General features: G+C 35.5%; 1 protein-coding gene across 2 annotated transcripts in view; it reads left to right on the top strand.

Moving 5' to 3' along the window:
- The window catches only part of LOC105481888 (zinc finger matrin-type protein 1-like), a 414279-nt gene that overhangs the window by 289850 nt on the left and 105604 nt on the right, over nucleotides 1-18825 (top strand). For both annotated transcript variants that reach the window (XR_011625911.1, XM_071100232.1), the window contains one exon: nucleotides 16856-17308. The gene's annotated coding sequence lies outside the window, so the exon portion shown is untranslated. The remainder of the gene's footprint in view (nucleotides 1-16855; nucleotides 17309-18825) is intronic.

Raw genomic sequence — 18825 nt, 5'->3', positions numbered from 1 at the left:
AAGGAGTTTAGTTCAGTTGGTGAGAATAATAGATAGTAATACAAAAAGAATGCTTCAGAAGGAAACTAAAGAGGGGTTGGTTCAACATCCTCCTGTTAGAAGTGAAGATATTTTTAGGCTTACCAAGTTTGAGAGACTTGTTCAAGGTTGAGGAACTTATTCAAGGAAACTAAGTTGATGACAGACTTAAAATGAGATACCATGTCTTTTGCATCCTAGAGTAATTTTTGTACGTTTGAAACGGTACTTCTGCACAAAGTTTTAGTAGCAAGCATATCAAAACATTCTGGTAACTGGTTTCTTGGCACCACTATATCTAGCCACGGTAATTAGATTCCATTTCTTTTTGTTTGTTTGTTTGTTTGTTTGTTTTTTGAGGCGGAGGCTCACTCTTTCGCCCAGGCTGGAGTGCAGTGGTGCGATCTCGGCTCACTGCAAGCTCCACCTCCTGGGTTCACGCCATTCTCCTGCCTCAGCCTCCTGAGTAGCTGGGACTACAGGCGCCCGCCACCATGCCCGGCTAGTTTTTGGTATTTTTAGTAAAGACTGGGTTTCACCGTGTTAGCCAGGATGGTCTCGATCTCCTGACCTCGTGATCCTCCCGCCTCGGCCTGCCAAAGTGCAGGCGTGAGCCACCGCGCCCGGCCTAGATTCCATTTCTTCTCCACCCGTCTTGAGTAGTCTATACCTTTCCCTCATGTCCTTTGAAGTTTCTGCAGATAGTTAAAAACAATTTGTTTTTTACTTAGAGAGAAAGAAAGAGAGAGAAGGAAAATGAGCACCCATAAATGTTTAACTGTGTCCTTATTTTAAAAATTTTAAAAATATTTTTTAGGGCAAGGTAAATTTTTATCATCAATGTGTTAATATTTAGTTTTCTTAACCTGGAATTCTGTAAAATATTATATATATTTTGTGATGAATTTCATCTTATACTATAATTTGATGATTTAAAAATTTCCTGGTTACAAATGGTGACAGTATAAATTATTTTGTAAAAAAAAAATGGTTTTTAAAAACTTCTTCCTAGATGTAAAAGAAAAAAAATACCCCAAACCAAAAATAACCTTAATGTTATTGTGAATTTTTAATCTTCTGATATGACTTACTTTATTCAGAAGTAACTTCTTGTTAATGTTATTATTTCAATCTTATAGGGGGATGCTTTTATTTTAGAACAATTTGTTGTCTAGTTGGGTGAGTTATTTTTTAAATATTTATTTTAGGTTTGGGGGTACATGTAAAGGTTTATTACATAGACAAACACATTTCACAGAGGGTTTTTTGTACCTATTACATTACCCAGGTATTAACCTCAGTACCCAGTAGTTATCTTTTCTGCTCCCTCCCTCCTCCCATCCTCCCCTCTCAAATAGACCCCACTGTCTGTTGTTTCTTTCTTTGTGTTCATAAGTTCTTATCATTTAGCTTCTACTTATATGTGAAAACATGCAGTATTTCATTTTCTGGTCCTGTGTTAGTTTGCTAAGGATGATAGCCTCCAGTTTCATCCATGTACCTGCATGGATCATGCAAAATACACGATCTTGTTCTTTTTTATGGTTACATAATATTCCATGGTATATATGTACCACATTTTCTTTATCCAGTCTGCCATTGATGGGAATTTAGGTTGATTCCATGGATTTGCTATTGTAAAGAGTGCTGCCAAGAACATTCACGTGCATGTGTCTTTATGGTAGAATGCTTTATATTCCTCTGGATATATACCCAGTAATGGGGTTGCTAGGTTGAATGGTAGTTCAGCTTTTAGCTCTTTGAGGAATCACCATACTGATTTCCACAATGACTGAACTAATTTAAACTCCCACCAACAGTGTATAAGGGCTCCCATTTCTCTGCAGCCTTGCCAGCATCTTTTTTTTTTTTTTTTTTGACTTTTTAATAATGGCCATTCTGACTAGTGTGAGATGGTATCTCATTGTGGTTTTGATTTGTGCTTCTCTAATGATCAGTGATATTGAGCTTTTTTCCATATGTTTTATGGCAACATGTATGTCTTTTTCTGAGAAGTGTCTCTTCATGTCCTTTGTCCACTTTTTAATGGGGTAGCTTTTCTCTTGTAAATTTAAGTTCTTTATAGATGCTAGATATTAGACCTTTGTCAGATGCATAGTAAATTTTCTCTCATTTTGTAGGTTGTCTGTTTACTCTGCTGAAGTTCTTAAGTTTAATTAGATCCCATTGTCAATTTTTGCTTTTGTTGCGATTGCTTTTGGTGTCTTTGTCATGAAATCTTTGCTTTTTCCTATGTCCAGAATGGTATGGACAAGTGAGTTCTAAAATAATTATAGAAATATACACAATTTGTGTTCCTCTTAAACTTCTACATAATATTTTTTTAAAAAATAAGATTAATTTGAATATAAAAAAATCAACCAATTAAGAGTATTCATTTATTGATGAAGGAAAAAAACACTAACTTAATCTAATTGTATTCAGTACCATTACTTACCACCCTGGGCTATGTGGGCATACAGAAAAAATATATGTAAGGCATAGATACAAGGATAAAAAAGTGACACACACACGCTCACTAATGCACAAATACCGACATTTTCTGGCCTTCTCATTCATCAAGTCATGGCCTTATTGCCCTGTAAAATTTATAGTCATACTGGATTTTATACAGTTACTTTAATGTCCCATTTGTTTCTTTTTAGAATACTAACTGGTAAATCCAGCAACAATTCTGCCTTTTTTCTTGCATGAAATTCCTTTTTTACTTCAAGAACAGACTAACACCATGTGTAATTTATGGGGCTGACCCCATCCCACAACTCCAGGGATTGACACATGAATCAGACTCTGCCAGAGTATCCACATCCCTAGATTGAGTTATTGGTTTATGGATGGGCTCAGGATCAGAATCTTTCTTCCCCCTTGCTATTTTTGCTAGAATTACTGGAAAGGAGGCAATTTCTCCTTCTGAAATAAGTAAGCCTGGAATGTCTGGAAGCCATCTTTGCTTTCATGCAGAAAAAGTGTTCATAAAAATGAAGCCAATGTAAAGGAATACTAGAAGAGGGAGAAGACTTAGGTCAGTTTGAGTTCAGTCTCTGTACTTTGTAGCTGAAAGAATCTCAGTTAATAAACATTATCATTGCCATCCTCAAACTATTGTGTGTTAGGAACTGGGCAAAGGAAAATGACTGTATCTGAAGGATGTGTTGTGTTAACGTATGATAAAAAAATCTAAAGAACAGAGGTCATTTTGTTTCTACATATGTCTACATAACTACTAACTTGTGATTGTCAAAATGTAAATAATAATGAATCTAATTCTGAATGCTTATAATTTTATCTGTATTATATTAGTAAAGTCATCTATGTAAAATTTTCTCAATGCCTTGAAGACTCAATCTTTACCACCAATCTTATATATTTTGGTTTTCCGGATACTGTTCTATTTTTCCAGCTGGAAAATATTCATAAGCTTTGTCTTTTCATTCCTCTATAGGCCATTGTTTTTCAATAAAGGTTGCTGGATTTAGATTTAGTTTGAAAGAATCCATCATATTGACTTCACTTGTGATCTACGTTTTATTTTCACTTAAATCTCCAGAGCAGGAAACCTACCACTTGCACTAACTCTTAGTGAGAATTCTGGATGGAGCAGAGAGCAAATTGCCAAAGGCAAATAAAATATACTGTGGAAAAATGTTCTGTTTCTGGCTGCACCTCAGAATAATTCAAGTTTGCTTATTTCCTCAAGCAGGAGCTTAAAGTAGGTAGTTTATCTAAAGGAAGTATTTGCTTAGACTTCAGTCAATTAAATATGCTGGGTCTTAGAATTCAAAAGTCATGGTTGTATTTTTATTCAAATGAGTCTAAACATTCAAACCATGTTTCTCTTTCCATAGGAAATAGAAAAGAAAACAAAACAATACATTTATTTTTAAGGTTTTAGAATGAAGATATGTTTCTTGATCTATTTAGAAGCTAATAAAAGAGTTACAAACTTAAGTTTGTTAGAGTCAAGTTATTTTTTCGGAAATATTTTTTAAGTTTTAAAATTATTTTTAATTCATGTGTGTACATAGTTGGTATATATATTTTTGGGGCAAATGAGAAATTTTGAGACAGGCATACAATGCATAATGATAATAACACGATAACTGGGATATCCATCACCTCAGGCATTTATCATTTCTTTTATGAACATTCCAATTAAACTCCTTTAGTTATTTAAAAATGTATAATAAATTATTATTGACTGTAGCCACCCTATTTTGTTGACTGTAGGTATCCTGTTATGCTAACAAATACTAGATCTTATTCATTCTATCTAATTATATTTTTGTACCCGTTAACTATCCCCACTTCCTTCTTCCCCCAACTACCCTTCCCAGTCTCTGGTAACCATCATTCTTCTACCATCTCCGTGGATTCAATTGTTTCCGTTTTTTTTTTTTTTTTTTTTTTTTTTTAACCTCCTACAAATAAGTAAAAACATGCAAAGTCTATCTTTCTGTGCCTGGCTTATTTCACTTTACATAATGACCTCCAATACCACCCATGTTGTTGCAAAAGGTATATATCCCCTTTTCTTTATACATTCATCTGCTGATGGACACTAGGATGCTTCCAAATTTGACTATTGTGTATGGTGCTGCAATAAACATAGGGGAGCAAATATTTCTTCAATATACTGATTTCTTTTCTTTTGAGTATATATCTGGCAGTGGGATTTCTGGATAAAATGGTAGCCCTATTTTTAGTTTTTTGAGGAACTTCGATACTGTTCTCCACAATGGTTGTACCAATTTACATCTCCACTAACAGTATATGAGGATTCTCTTTTCTACACCTACTCACCGGCATTTGTTATTGACTGATTTTGGATAAAAGCCATTTTAACTGGCATGAGATGATAACACATTGTAGTTTTGATTTGCATTTCTCCGATGATCAATGATATTGAGCACCTTTTCATATAGATACCTGTTCACCATTTGTTTGTCTCTTTTTGAGAAACATCTCTTCTGACCTTTTGCCCATTTTTAAATTGGATTATTAGAAGTTTTTGTCCTATAGAGTTGTTTGAGCTCTTTACATATTCTGGTTTTTGACCTCTTGTCAGTTGGATAGCTTCCAAGTATTTTCTGTCATTCTATGGCTTGTCTCTTCACTTTGTTTATTGTTTTCCTCACTGTACAGAAGCTTTTTATCTTGATATGATCCCATTTGCCCATTTTTGCTTTGGTTGCCTGTACTTGTAAAGTATTACTCGAGAAATCTTTGCCTAGTCTGATGTTTTGGAGAGTTTCTGCAATGTTTTCTTTTAGTAGTTCACAGTTTGAGGTCTTAGATTTAAGTCTTTAACTTATTTTGATTTGATTTTTGTGTATGGTGAGTGATAGGGGTCTAGTTTTATTCTTCTGCATATGGATATTCATTTTTCCCAGCACCATTTATTGAATATACTATCTTTTCCCCAGTTTATATTCTTGGCACCTTTGTCAAAAATGAGTTCACTGTAAGTGAGTAGATTTGTTTCTGAGTTCTCTCTTCTGTTCCATTGGTCTATATTTTTTTATGCCAGTATCATGCTGTTTTGGTTACTGTAGCTCTGTAGCATAATTTGAAGTCAGGTAATGTGATTTATCCAGTTGTGTTCTTTTTGCTTAAGATAGTTTTGGCCATTCTGGGTCTTTTGTGGTTCTATATAAATTTTAGGATTATTTATTCTTCTGTGAAGAATGTTGGTGTTTTAGAAGTGATTGCATTGAACCTGTAGATTGCTTTGTGTAGTATAGACATTTTAACAATATCAATTATTTCAATCCATGAACATAGACTATCTTTCCTTTATTTGGTGTTATCTTCAATTTCTTTCACCAGTGTTTTATGGTTTTCATTGTAGAAATCTTATCCATCTTTGGCTAAGTTAATTCCTAGGTATTTATTTGTAGCTATTGTAAATGGAATTACTTTCTTGATTTCTTTCTTTGATTGCTATTGCCATGTAGATATGCTAGTGAGTTTTGTATGTTGATTTTGTATCCTGCAACTTTATTGAATTCATCAGCTCTAACGTATTTCTGGTGGAGTTTTTAGGTTTTTCCAAATACAAGATTATATAACCTACAAACAAAAATAATTTGACTTCTTCCTTTCCAGTTTGGATATAATTTATTTCTTTCTCTTGTCTGATTGCTCTAGCTAGGACTTCTAGTACTATGTGAAAGTGGGTATCACTGTCTTATTCAAGATCTTAGAAGAAAGGCTTTCATTTTTTTCCCATTCAATATGATACTACTACTTTAATTGTGTTGAGGTATGTTCTTTATATATGCAGTTTTTTGAGTGTTGTTATTAAGTGGTGTTGAATTCTATCAAATGCTTCTTCAGCATCAACTGAAATGATCATATGCTTTTTCTCCTTCATTCTGTTTATGTAATGGATCACACTGATCGATTTGCATATGTTGAACCATCCTTGCATCCCAGGGATAAATCCCACTTGGTCATAATGAATGATTTTTTAAGGCATTGTTGAATTTTGTTTACTAGTATTTTGTTGTCAATTTTTGCATCAACGTTTATCATGGATATTGGCCTGTAGTTTCCTTTTTTTTCATGTGTCTTTGTCTAGTTTTGGTATCAGGATAATACTGGTCTCAGAATCAGTTTGGAAGTGTTGTCTCTCCTTGATTTTTTGGAATAGATTGAGTAGTATTAGTATTCGTTCTTCTTTAAATGTTGGATAAAATTCAGCAGTGAAGCCATCAGGTCCTGAGTTTTTCTTTGCTGGGAGAATTTTTCTTATGGCTTTGATCTTATTACTTGTTACTGGACTGTTCAGGTTTTGGATTTCTTCATGGTTCAGTCTTGATAGGGTGTATGTGTCTAGAGATTTATATATTTCTTCCAGGGCTTCCAACTAATTTGCTCATAGTAGTCTCTAATGATCCCTTTAATTTCTGCAATATCACCTGTATTGTCTCTTTTTTCATCTCTAATTTTATTTATTTGGGTCTTTTCTCTTTTTTTCTTAGTTCATCTGGCTCGAGACTTGTCGATTTTGTTTCTCATTGCATAAAACCAACTTTTCATTTCATTGATTTTTTGTATTGTTTTCTAATTTTAATTTCATTTATTGCAGCTCTGGTTTTTATTATTTCCTTCTATTAATTTTGAGTTTGATTTACTTTTGCCTTTCTAATTCTTTAAGATGTATCATTAGATTGTTTATTTGAAGTTTTTCTACGTATTTGATGTAGAGCTTATTGCTATAAACTTCCCTCTTAGTACTGTTTTCTCTTTATCCCACAGGTTTTGATATGCTGTGTTTCCACTATTATTTGTTTCAAGAAAGTATTTAATTTCCTTCTTATTTTTTTCATTGGCCCACTGGTAATTAAGATGCACAATGTGCAATTTTTATGTGTTTGCATGGTTTCCAAGATTCCTTTTATTATGAATGTTAAGTTTTATTCCACTGTGGTCAGAGAAGATGCTTGATATTGTTTCTTTTTTTTTAAATTTAATACTTATTTTGTGACCTGAAATATAGTCTATACATATATCCATATCCTCATCATGAGAATGATACAGGTGCTATAGAAAAGATTGTAAATTCTGCAGCAATTGGATGAAATGTTCTGTAAATATCTATTAGGTCCCTTTGGTCTACAGTATCAATTAACTCCATTATTTATTTATTGAATTTCCATCTGGATAATCTGTACAATGTGAAAAGCAGACAGTTGAAGTCTCCAGATATAATTGTATTAGGCCTAGATCTCTCTTTAGCTCTAATAATATTCTCCTTATATATCCGGGTGCTCCAGTGCTGGGTGCATTTATATTTACAATTGTTATATCCTCATGTTGAATTGACTGCTTTATCATTAAATAATGACCTTCTTTGTCTCTTTTTATAGTATTTGTCTTGAAATCTATTTTTTCTCATCTAAGTATAGGTATTCATGCTCTTGTTTTGGTTTCCATTTGCATGAAACACTTTTTTTATTCTTTTATTTTCAGACTACTTCTGTCTTCATAGGTGAAGTGTGTTTCTTGTAGGTAACAGGTTATTGGTGTGTGTGTTTTAAATCCATTCAATCACTCTGTCTTTTTATTGGAGAATGTAGTTCTTTTGCATTTAAGGTTTTTATTGATAAGGAAGGACTTACTCCTTCTGTTTTGTTATTTGTTTTCTGGTTTTCTCTTCCTTCTTTCCTGTCTTTTTTTAAGTGAAGGTGATTTTCTCAGGTGGTATGTTTTAATTTATTGCTTTTATTTTTTTCTATTGGAGGCCTTTTGATTTAATGTTACCATGAAACTTGCAAATAATATCTTCTAACCCATTATTTTCAACTGATGACAACTTGACACAATTATATAAACAAACTAACAAATAAGCAAAGAGAAAACTACTAAAATCTCTATGTTTTATCCTCCTACTTTTTAAGTTTTTGTTGTCTTATTTATTTTATTCTACTTTATTTTTGGTGAAAAGTTGTTGTAGTTATTATTTTTGATCCATTCATCTTTTAGTCTTTTTACTCATGGTATGAGTACTTTACATATCACAATCACAGTGTTATATTCTGTGTTTTTCTTTTTACTTACTATTACCAGTCAGTTTTGTACCTTCAGATAATATTTTGTTACTCATTAACATCCTTTTCTTTTTGACTGAAGAACTCCTTTTAACATTTCTTAAAGTCTGATGTTGATGACATTTCTTAGCTTTTATTAGTCTTGGAAGGTCTTTATTTTTCTGTCATGTTTGAATGATATTTTTGCTGCATGTACTATTCTAGGAGAAAATTTTTTTTCTTTTAGCACTTTAAATATGTCATGCCACTCTCTCCTGGTCTCTGGGGTTTCCACTGAGAAGTCTGCTGCCAGACAAGTTGGAGCTTCTTTTTATGTTATTGTTTCTTTTTCTTGCTGCTTTTAGGATTCTTTCTTTGTTCTTAACCTTTGTGAGTTTGATTATTAAATGTCTTGATGTAGTCTTCTTTGGGTTAAATATTCTTGATGTTCGATAACCTTCTTGTACTTCAATATTGATATCTTTCTGTAGATTTGGGAAGTTGTCTATTATTATCTCTTTGAATAAACTGTCTACCCTGATCTTCTTCTCTACCTTCTTTTAAGGTGAACAAGTCTTAGATTTTCTTTTATTGGAGCTATTTTCTAGATCTTGTAGGCATGCTTCATTCATTTTTACTTTTTTCTCCTCTAATTGTGTATTTTCAAATAGCCTGTCTTCAGGCTCACTAATTCTTTTTTCTACTCGATCAATTCTGCTATTAAGAAACTCTGATGCATTCTTCAGTATGTCAATTGCATATTTCAGTTCTAGAATTTCTGCTTGATTCTTTTTAGTTATTTTAATCTCTTTGTTAAATGTGTGTGATAGGATTCTAAATTGCTCCCCTGTATTATCTTGGATTGCATTGAGCTTCCTCAAAACAGCTATTTTGAATTATCTGTCTAACGGGTCGCATATTTCTGACTCTTTGGGATTGGTCAGTGGTACCTCATTTAGTATGTTTGGTGAGCTCATGTTTTCCTGGATATTTCTTATGCTTGTGGATGTTCGTCAGTGGCTTGGCATTAGAGAGTTAGGCATTTGTTGTAGTCTTTGCAGTCTGTGCTTTTTTGTACCCATCCTTCTTAAGTATTTCCTGGTATTCAAAGGGATATGGGTGTTTTGATGGAAGTCTTTGGTCATTGTAGTCACATCCACTTTAGGGGACACCTCAAGCCAAGTAACACTGTGGCTCTTGCAGACTTGTAGAGGTACCATCTTGGTGGTCTTGAGTAAGATCGGGGAGAATATTCTAGGTTTCTAGGCAGAGACTCTTGTTCCCTTCTCTTACATTCCCTGAAAGTAATAGAGTGTCTTCCCCTGTGCTGAGCTGCCTGGAGCTGGGGAATAGGTGACACAAGCACCCCTGTGGCCACAACCACCAGGACTGCACTGGGCCAGACTCAAAGCCAGTGCAGCACTGGTTCTCTCCCAAGGCCTGCAGTGAGCTCTGCCTGGCTACCATGTATGTTTACTAAGGGCCCAATGGCTCTATAATTAACTGGTGGCAAATCCAGTTAGGCTTGTTTCATATTTTTCAGGGAAGTGATTTCCCCTGGCCCTGCATGGGTCTAGACATTCCATCCAGGAGCCAGGGCCTGGAATTGGGTACCTTAGGAATCCACTTGGTGCTCTGTTTTACTGTATGTGAGCTGGCACCTAAGCTGCAAGACAAAGTCCTTTCCACTCTTCCTTCCACTTTCCTCAGGCAGAGGAGTCTCTCTCCATGGCCATCCTCACCCCAAGCCCATGACAAGTGCTGCCTGGCTACTGCCAATATTCACTCAAGTCCCAAGAGCTCCTCAGTCAGTTTGTGGTTAATGTTGCCAGTCCTGAGTCTGTCCCTTCAGGACAGTGGGCTTCCCAAGGTAGGTCCAGAAATGCCATCCAGGAAACAAAGCTCAGAATTGGGGAAACCAGGCTTGTTTGGGGTTGTACCCCACTGTGGCAGAGCCAGTACCCAAGTTGCAAGACAAAGTCACCTTTGTCTCTTCCCTCTCCATTCCTTAAGCAGAAGGCATCTGTCCTGATAGCCACCAGAGCTGAGAATGTGCTTGGTCATACCTGAAGGTCACATGGTTCTGGGTGTCCTTTGATTTTGGTATGAGTGTAATGCTGGTCTCATAAAATGGATGTGAAACAATTTCTTCTTCTTAAATTTTCTGAAACAGATTGAAAAGAATTGGAATTAGTTCTCCTTTAAAAGTTTGGTAGAATTCAGCAGTGAAGTTGTGTGGTCTTGAACTTTTTTTGTTGTTTTTTTTTTGATTGAAGACTTTTTATTTTTTAATCTTTTTATTATTATTATTTTATTATTATTATTATACTTTAAGTTCTAGGGTACATGTGCATAATGTGCAGGTTTGTTACATATGTATACTTGTGCCATGTTGGTGTGCACTCGTCAGCACCCATCAACTCGTCATTTACATCAGGTATAACTCCCAATGCAATCCCTCCCCCCTCCCCCCTCCCCATGATAGGCCCCGGTGTGTGATGTTCCCCTTCCCGAGTCCAGGTGATCTCATTGTTCAGTTCCCACCTATGAGTGAGAACATGCGGTGTTTGGTTTTCTGTTCTTGCGATAGTTTGCTGAGAATGATGGTTTCCAGCTGCATCCATGTCCCTATAAAGGACACAAACTCATCCTTTTTGATGGCTGCATAGTATTCCATGGTGTATATGTGCCACATTTTCTTAATCCAGTCTGTCACTGATGGACATTTGGGTTGATTCCAAGTCTTTGCTATTGTGAATAGTGCTGCAATAAACATATGTGTGCATGTGTCTTTATAGCAGCATGATTTATTTATTACTGATTCAATCTTGTAACTTGTTATTGGTCTGTTCAGATTTTCTAATATTGTTGGTTTAATCTTGGTAGGTTGTATATATCCAGAAATTTATCCTTTTTTTTTCTAGATTTTCCAGTCTGTTGGCATATAGTTGTTCATAATAGCCTCTAAGGCACCTTTATATTTCTGTGGTATCAGTTGTGATGTCTTTTTTCCATTTCTGATTCTATTTATTTGGATCTTCTCTTTTCTCTTTTTAGCTTAGCAAATAGTTTGTTGAATTTGGTTATGTTTTCAAAAAAACAATTTTTCACCTCAGGAATTTTTTCATTTTTTTAAGTTATAATTTAATTTCTTTCTGCTGTAACCTTTATTATTTCTTTCCATCTACTAATTTTGTTTTGGTTTGCACTTGTTTTTCTAGTTTCTTGAGGTGCATTATTAGATTGTTTATTTGAAATCTTTCTAAGTTTTTATTTTATATATTTATTGCTATAAAGTTACCCCTTAATATTGGCTTTGCTTTGTCCCATAAGTTTTGGTATGTTCTGTATTTATTTTTATTTGTTTCAAGAAGTTTTAAATTTTTCTTAATTTTTCATTGGGTCCTTGGTTGTACAGGAGCATGATGCTTAATTTCTATGTATTTGTATAGTTTTTTGCATTCCTTTTGCTATTGAGTTCTAGTTTTGCTCCATCATTGCCTGAGAAGATATTTTACATGACTTTGACTAACACATTTTTTTTGAGGGTTTTGAGAGTTTTTGTGGCCTAACATATGGTCAATCCTAGAGAATGTTCCTTGAGCTAATGAAAAGAGTGAGTACTCTGCAGCCGTTTGGTGAAATGTCTGTAGGGTCCATTTGCTCTATGATGCAGTTGAAATGAGATGCTTCTTTGTTAATTTTACGTCCAGATAATCTGTAAATGCTGAGAGAGTGGTATTGTGGTCCTCAACTATCATTGTATTGGAGTATATCTTTCCCCTTGGCTCTAATAATATTTGATTTGTATATCTGGGTGTTGCAGTATTGGATGCATATATATTTACAATTATTATATTCCCTTGCTGAATTGATCCATTTATCATTATATAACGCCTTTCTTTCTATTTACAGCTTTTTACTTAACATCTGTTTTATTTATTTAACTATAGCTACTCCTGCTTGTTTTTGGATACCATTTGTATGGAATATCTTTTTCTATCCCTTCACTTTCAGTCTATGTGTGTCTTTATAGGTGAAATGAATTTTTTGTATAGGCAACATATAATTGGGATTAGTTTTTAAAAATCCACTTTATCAGTCTACATCTTTTAATTGATGAATTTAATCTGTTTACATTCTAGTTTATTATTGATAGGTGAGGACTTCTGTCATTTTGTTAATTTCTTTCTGGTTGTTTTATCTTTTGTTACTATCTTCCTCTTTTATTGTTTAACTTTGCAGTTTGATCATTTTCTGTTGTAATAAGATTTGATGCCTTTCTTTTTTTTATTCATGTTTCTGCTCTACCAGTGAGTTTTATATCTTCATATGTTTTCATGATGGTAGTTACTGTCTTTTTCCTTCCAGATATAAAACTCCCTTTAGTATTTCTTGTAAGGCTTGTCTAGTGGTGATATATTCTCTCTAATTTTTGCTTTTTTAGGAAAGACTTTATTTCATCTTCATTTCCAAAGGATAGTTTTGCTGGGTGCAATATTCTGTGCTGACAGTTTCTTTCCTTTACCAGGTTGAATATTTCATCTCACTTTCTCCTGACCTTTAGGGTTTCTGCTAACAAATCTGTTTTTAGTCTCATAGGAATTTACTTGTATGTAACTTGCTGTTTTTAGAATTCTCTGTTTGTTTTCAGTTTTGGACAATTTGATTATAATGGGGACATAAACAGGACTTTTGGGGTTGAATCTATTTGAAGACTAAGCTTCCTGGAGCTGGATATCCATATTTCTTTTAAGACTTGGAACGTTTGCAGCTATTATTTTATTATATACAATTTCTTCAACTTTCCCCATCTCTTCTCCTTCTGTAACTCCCATAATGTGAATATTTGTTTTCTTAATAGTGTCCCATAATTTCTGTAGATTTTCTTCATCCTTTTTTCTTGTCTGCCTGTGTTATTTCAAAAAAACTGTCTTTAAGTTCAGGTGTTCTTTCTTCTGCTTGGTCTATTCTGTTATTAAATCTCTCAATTGTATTTTTTTATTTCATTAATTAAATTCCTCAGCTGCAAGATTTCTGATTCTTTTTCATGATAGCTATCTCTTTGTTGAATTTCTCATCCAGATCATCTATTGTGTTCCTGATTTTATTGAATTATTTGCCTATTTTTTTTGTATCTCACCAGGTTTTCTTAAGATTATTATTTTGAATTCCTTTTTTTGGCATTTTTTGTATTTCATTTTCTTTGGAGTCTATTACTAGAAAATTATTGTTTTCTTTCGGAGGTGTCATGTTTCCTCTCTTTTTCATGTTTATTGTGTTTCTACATTAATATCTCCACATTTGGTAGAATAGTTGCCTCATCCAATTTTATGAAGTCACTTATGTAAGGAAAGACTTATATTTATAGATGTGTCCTAGGATCTTGGTTGAGTGGGGTGTGTTGGCTTTGGTTCTGGTAGAACAGAGTAGTGTAGTCTCTGTACCATTTCTTCATCTGTAATCGTGTTAGCAATGTTTGAAAGTGCCTCAGTGTCCTATGCTGTGGAAGTGTGTAGTGATGGTTATGTGGCTTTTTTGGGAGTGGTCTAGGCAAGCTGTTTCTCAAACTGGGGTTGTGCATGTGCATGCTGGAGGCCAGCTGCATTATGTGTGTGTCCATTGGGGGTGATTTCGCCAGGCCGTTTCTCTGCTATGTGTGGGCACATGATGTCTTGGCACCTTTGGGGTAGGTCTTCTGGGAACAGGACTACTGGGCTTTTTCTCTAGCTGGGGTTCTTGGAAGATTCACTAAGGGCAGGTGCTGGGGTTCCAACTAGGGTTGCAAATGTGAGGCTGCTTGGCTAATTTAAGTTTGGATACCCTAGGCAGCTCCAGCGAGCTATTTCTCTGGCTAGAAACATGGGTGCATAGCAGTTTAGCCAGTCCAGATTTGTGCAGGACCAGAGTCACAGTCATTCCTGGGTTCATGCTCTAAGAATTTGGGATTATGGTATTGCAGCCAGCCATGTAGGCTTCATGGAGTGACTTTGGAGCTCTAAGGGTGGAGAGGCACAGTGGCTACTGGCTCCCAGAGCAGGGTGCACTCTAGCAGTGTCTATCATGCTGCAGCATATTTTGCCATGGGAGTGGTGGAGAGTACACAATTTGTACTCCTAATTTGGAGCAACGCAGCTGTGGGTGAATTCCAGGAAACTCTCCAACCTGGGCTCAGGACTTATGAGGACAGTGGGATTCTCTTGTAGTAAGGACTACAGGTATCTACGGTGGTAATGGGGTTGGTAGAGGGTCTTCTCCTTACCTTTTCCGCACAAGGGGAAGCCCCACCCAGTTCCGAACCAATTCTGTTGTGGAAGTTGGTTGCCAGAGGCAGGTTGCCTCACTCCTCTCTTCGTGCTGCCATCCTGGGCCTGTGTATTCTGCAGGGACCTTGCCACTCCCTTGCTCTACTCTAGCACTCTCCCTCAGACACTTCTGTTGAATTTTAGTTGTTTATTGCCTTTTTGTTTTGTGAGAAAGACAAATGCCGGGTACCTGTAGTCAGCCGTCTTTTCAGTTCTTTTTATAGTCATAATTCTAACCTTGTGTTTATATTGCTCTCCTTCTGCTCACTCTCATCCCATTTCCAGATCCCTGGGGTTAGCCAATGATGAATACTCTTGAAGAATCTCTGGGAAGGCATGCTGGCTCTGTCTACAATTCCCTTTTCCTGGCACTCTGCGTAAATAATCAGGGGTGCACCTGTCTCATTACAGAAAAGAGTACCGAGAATAAGTGTATGGGTTTTGAATTTTAAGAGCAAAATCTATTTTGCAGGTTGGTCCTGCTAAGAACAGACCACAGAGAGCTCAAGGTAACATATTAATAAGTTTGCTGTAAGAAATGACACATGGCAGTAATTTGCCTGAGTGAGTCTTCTTATGCTTTTCCAAGATTTGGAATATTCTATTATCCCACAAAAGTCGAAAGTCTAATTCACTTTGAGTCTATTGTAGAAACCCAAATATGTAGGAAGGATGTAATAATTGTTTGGTTTCCTAGATCAATTCTTGATTCTAAAAATAGGGTACATTTTTGTGTTTCTGTGTGCTTGCCTTATATTAATCTGACTTCATTGATCAAAGGGAGTTAAAGAGTAAACATTATGCAGTTGAAAAATACAGAATGATCACTTGGGCCCAGGAGTTCAAAATCAGCCTGAGTAACATAGTCAGGCCCCGTCTCTACAAATAAAAGTAAAGGAAAAATAAATTTGAATGATTATACTCTGTCACCAAATTTGTTGCACTAACAGTTTTGGTAGTGGATTTACAAGTATTAAAATTGCCAATACTATAAGTGGAGTTATTAGTGAAGGAAGTCCCAACTTCAATTCTGTTGGTTTAGCTTTTCCATGGTGAACTTTAGCAGGAGCTACTTTAGGCACTAAGCCTTTATACCATTTGGACCGGTCTTGTTCTTTACCGGCTGTGACCAAACTTTTCCTGTTACTGTACTTAGTGTGAGGTGTTTAAGTCTGTTTTCGTTGAGTCAGAAAGAGTGTTCCTAAAATGGTATAGCATAACTTTGCTTCAGCCTGAGTTAATTTTTTTTCTCTACCATCAAAAAAAAAATCACAAAATTTTGAGGAGCATTGTGAAAACTTTTTATTAAGACAAAATTATTATTAAGATATGAATCATAGATGATAAAATTCTTCATATCACTTTGATTGGTATTGGACATTCTAATGGAGGTAAGCGGGGAAGGTAAGAAAAATTGGATAGTGGCTGGGAGCCGTGGCTCACTCTAGTAATCCTAAAACTTTGGGAGGCTGAGGAGGGTGGATTACTTGAGTCTAAGAGTTTGAAACCAGGCTGGGCAACATGGTGAAACCCCATCTCTATAAAAAGTACAAAAAAATTAGCTAGGTGTGATGGCACACACCTGTAGTCGCAGCTACTCAGGAGGCTGAGGTGGGAGGATCGTGTGAGTCTGGTAGTTGGAGGTTGCAGTGAGCCAAGATCATGCCAGTGCACTCCAGCCTAAGTGACAGAGGGAGATCTTGTTTCAAAAAAAAAAATTGGATGATACATGCAAGGAATAAATGATGCTGAAAAAATAATCTAGTTTGTGTATTTAAAAATTGTATTTCCTTTGAAATAGTGTCGAAGTGTTTTGAAGATACTTAACATGTAGGTATTTGATGTAAAGTTATTTCAAGTCAGCTACTCATACTTCTATTATACATTGTTATATGGCTATGTCCAAAATTAGCCAAGTTCCTTATATTTAAGATTATAGATTTTCTGAAGCCTGTTTTTTTCTTGTTCCTGTGTTTGCAGAATTGGTATATACTCTCCAGATGAAGTAATTCTTTTGGGAACCAAAAAGCAAAAACCAAAAGAAAATTTTACCTTTGAAGGAAAGAGCCCTCCTAATCATCAGGGATACATGTAGCGATACCATTGCTATCATGCTCCTGTGAAACAGCAACATCTTATTTTTACTCTTTCAATGTCTTTATTTAGAAAAGATGTCCCATTGTGACATGGAATGAGCTAATATCAGAAATTCCTGTATTTTTCAAGTAAAGGTAAAAATGTCTATCTTGAAACTTTAGAAACATTTAAACAGTAACTTGAAGCTGTTTCAATCACTTAGTACACAGATCAACCATAGCTCACAGCTCTGACTGAAGAAAAAAAGAACAAAAATTTCACCAGCTTAAATACTTTTCTACTTGTATGATCTTGTTTGAACCAAAATATAGAAGAAATGCCTGCACCTCTAAAAAGGTAATATTTTGCTATTATTTTATTTTAATAAACTACATGGTAAAAATAATCCCAAACTGGGTCTTTTAAAACTTAGTTTTCTACTGTTATTTTTAGTTAACTTTAGGATCAGAGATTATTTAAAGCCATTATATTCTTTAAAAAATGGCTACTTCAAGTGTCTGGGGCCTTTTGTACAAAATCTAGAAGATGTTCTTCATATCTAAGTAATCAATCACCTGAGTGGTTCAATCTGACTAGAAGTGTTCTGGTCTAGGGATGCTGCTATGCTTAGTCCCAGGAGATAGTTTTCAGTACTTTTTGGGCCATTTTCCCCACAGTAACAGGTCTCTGTTGGAAATGGTTTCAACTTAATCCACAACTTTTGGGGCCAACTTTCATGAGACCCTCTTGAGTTTGTTTTGAACATACTGGATTTGAGCTGACTAGAGTGTATCCAAATGGAAATGTCTAAAAGACTGTATCAGACCAAGTTCTCTGAGAAGCAATCACCAAGACAGAATTTGAAGTATAAGAGAATAATTAAGACAATGCCTGTGAAAGATAATGGGGGAAGGAGCAGAGTCCATAGGGAATCTTACAGATGCAGATGCAATACCTGTAAAAAGAGAAAGGGAAAAGAGGCAGATTGGTAGGAACAGCCTGACCATAGTGCTGTCTTGAACAAGTTTTGGAAAGGTCAGTGAGAGCTCCAGAGAAAAAACTGTTCACCGGAGAAGTCCTGCATTGAGCATAAGTGTCCTGCTACTAGTATTCCCATTGTGTTTGGTCACTGGCAGGGAGCAACCAGGAGAGATGGGGCTTCTGCATGAATGCTGTTGTGGTGGATCCTAAAGGTGAAGGTCATCAGCTACCTATATTCCTTGTAGCTGGTTCTTACTCGAATTGGAATCTGAGCCCTATTCCTCCATGGCCCCCACAAAGGCATGTGGAACTTGGTTTAAAGTGGAACTTGGGAAAATTGTTTTCTTAAGAGCTGGCAAAGCATTCATTTTAGGGAGTTGATCTGGAAAACTAATTTAATAAGCCAATTGATGTAAAGAGGATCTCTGCAGAAGCCCAATCACTACAAATGTACAAATGATAGCTAAGATCATCTGTGTGAAAAAACTCCTTTTATGGTTTACTTAACAAATATTTATTGAGAACTTATGGTATTTCAGATATTGTGAAGATAGAGCATAATCAAAACAGACTACAGTTCTTTCCCTCATGAGGTTTACATTCTAAACAGAAGAGAAAGTAAGCAAATATATAAACAAATTATGTAGACTGTCAGAAGGTAAGTATTCTGTAGAGAAGTAAAGCAGGGAAAGTGGATGAGTAATTGGGACGTGAAAGGTTGCTATTATAAAAATGCTGTCTAGGCAATAACAAGTTCTGAAATTGAGGCAGTAATTAATAGCCTACCAAACAAAAAAGGCCCAGGACCAGACAGATCCTCAGTTGAATTCCACTGGAGGTACAAAGGGGAGCTGGTACCATTCCTTCTGAAACTATTCCAAAAATTTGAAAAG

This window comes from Macaca nemestrina, chromosome 7 (genome assembly GCF_043159975.1).
Source record: "Macaca nemestrina isolate mMacNem1 chromosome 7, mMacNem.hap1, whole genome shotgun sequence".
In the NCBI taxonomy this organism is placed as follows: domain Eukaryota; kingdom Metazoa; phylum Chordata; class Mammalia; order Primates; family Cercopithecidae; genus Macaca; species Macaca nemestrina.
Note: the sequence above shows the minus strand (reverse complement) of the source record. Positions and strands in the feature narration are given on the sequence as shown.